Source organism: Equus przewalskii, chromosome 30 (genome assembly GCF_037783145.1).
Source record: "Equus przewalskii isolate Varuska chromosome 30, EquPr2, whole genome shotgun sequence".
In the NCBI taxonomy this organism is placed as follows: domain Eukaryota; kingdom Metazoa; phylum Chordata; class Mammalia; order Perissodactyla; family Equidae; genus Equus; species Equus przewalskii.
Window position 1 is genome coordinate 15,853,460 of NC_091860.1, and position 2,880 is coordinate 15,856,339.

Genomic DNA, 2,880 nt, shown 5'->3' on the forward strand with positions numbered 1-2,880 from the left:
GCTTGGTAGCCTGCTGGTGCCTTAATGACTGACTTAAATAAATCTTTGACGAGTATGCACTATATAATTATATGAGTTGTTCTTAACTTTCTAAAATTATACTTTGACATCAGGTTTCTCTGTTAAGGAAAAACAAACAAAAAATTCCGCTCCTATGAAGCATATTCCAAGCAAGGTTGGGTTAGTGATCAGAAAACTACATGGATATTAAGAGCAGTACACATCAATTATATACGGAGGCTCTCTGGGTTTCTGCTAAGTAAATTTAACTATGTGATTAGCCAAAACTCACTCACTGATGTCCCTGTATTCGGCCAGCTATAAATTAAAAAGTGCATTAAAAATAGACAGAATCTTCTAAAAAGACATTGTTAAGAGAATGAAAAGGCAAGCCAGACTGGGAGATAACTGCAAATAACATATCTGATACATAGCTTATATGCAAAATAAACAACTCTTGAAACTCAATCATAAGAAAACCCAATTAAAAATGAGCAAAAGATTTGACGAAACACTTTGCCAAGATATAAGGATGGCAAACAGGCACCCAAAAAGACACTTATCATCATGTCATTAGGGAAATGCAAATTAAACCCACAATGAGACACCTATTACAATATCTAAAATCAAAGAGTGACCAGCCCAATTGTTGGCAAGATTGTGGAGCAACACCATTGTACATCAATAGTAGGAATGTGAAATGGTACAACCACTGTGAACATCTGCCAGTTTCTTAAAAACTTCTATCTACACTTACCATACGTCCCAGCTATTCCAATCCTTGGTTTTCTTGGTTTACCCAAGAGAAATGAAAACAAATATTTACACAAACACTTACATGTGAATGTTCTAGCAGCTTCATTTGTAATAACTAAAAACTGACAACAACCCAAATGTCCACTAACAGAATGGATAAACACACAGTGATACAACTACACAGTGGAATACTATTCAGCAATAAAAAGGTCTGAACGATTGATACACACAATGAAATGTCATAAAATAATTGTGCCAAGTAACTGTATAAAATCCTATGAAAGCAAAATATAGCAACAGAAAGCAACTCAGTGGTTATCGGGAGTTGGGGAGTGGAACAGAAGGCAAGAATTACAAAGGACACTAGGAAAACTGGAGTGACGGCCATGTTCATTTCTTGATTGTGCTCATGGCTCCATGAGTATATACACATCAAAGCTGTTCAAATTGTACACTTTAAACATGTACAGTTTATATGTTAATTATACTTACATAAAGCTGTTAGAAAATACGCAGGATGAAAGCTTATTGGGTTTGGATGTTTATTAGAAGAAACTGGAATGTTCAGCTATGAAGTTCTGTAGTGTAGCAGAACTTTTAAATTGAGGGACCTGAAATTTCTAACCTTCTATATGAAATTTCTAACTTTGTACATGTGTAATTTTTCAACATAGATATCTTCCCTCACATTCTCGGAGAGGCTTTGATAAAAGAGGGGGAATTTAAAAATCACTACTTTCGAGGAATCTAATTAATGACTATAATGGAAATTTGTTGTCCTACACAATCTTAGATTCAATCTCAACTTTTTTTATAAGAGCACAACTTAAGTACACACAATGTATGGAGGATCCCAATTATCTCACAACGGAGTACACATTCTAAAGTTTTTTTCCAACACCACCAAGCCAATTCTCCAATTCTCAGTAGACACTGGCTGAGTATCCTACAATTTAACTCTATTCTGACACTATCTACTTGGAGACAGCGTCAGATCCCACAGGCTCAGTAACAAAACTGCCCTCCCCCTACTTTAGACGTCAATGGAAGGTCCAGATCATCATCTGTGCTTCTGACTGGCTACAGATGGAAGCTTCCCACAATACCCTCCTTGGGTTCCATTAATTTGCTAGAGTAGCTCACAGAACTCAGAGAAACATTGACTTACATTTACCAGTTTATTATAAAGGATACAGAAGAGGAGCCAGATGAAGAGGTACATAGGACAAAGTCTGGAAGGGTTCACATGGAACAAGGGTGCACCACCCTACAAGCACATGGATGTGTTCACCAACCTGGAAACATCGATCTTGTTGGTCAAGACTTTTCATAGAGCTTAATCAGCAGCACCCCACGCCCACCCCACCCCTTCCCCTTCCAAGGTGCGTGGGGCTGAAAGTAGCAACCCCTCTAATCACTTGGTCTTCCTGGTGACCAGACTCATTCTAAGGGTAGTCACTTAGCTCCACTCTAAGTCACTTCATTAGCATAAACTCCATAGAGGCTTCTTACGAATGACAAAAGACACTTCTATCATTCAGGAAATTCCAAGGGCGTGAGGAGCTTTGTACCACGACCAGGGGACAAAGATCAAATATATTTCCATTATACCACACACACACTTGGATTCCCCTTCTCTGATAAATGTACCTTCTGCTAGGCCACAGTTATTTGGACCAGAGAGAGTATGGACCAGAGAGAGTAACTGACCCAATGCAGGGAAGTGAACAATTTCCCTGGGGAATACCGACCTGTAACTAAGAACCTATTGATAATCTGACTCTCCCTTGTACAAAGATAAAACTACAGGAGCTAGTAGATTTGGTCATTATCTGCCATGTGGACTAGGAAACAGAAAAATCCAGCCTAGTGAAAGATTGAGAAGAGATGGGTAGGAGAAAGATAACTTCCTGGTTTCTCCTCAGTGTTCCTGGGTCTCTGGTCCCAGGCTATTCCAGAAATCCAGTTGTACCCTTGACCTTGGGGTTCCATGAGCACCCGCCACCTAACCACATCCTCATGATAAAATTCCTCTCTCTCGGTTAGGTGGATTTCTATCACTTGCAACAAAGAGACTGTTAAAACAGATTTTTATCTTTAAAAGAAAACACTGGGCTCACGTCA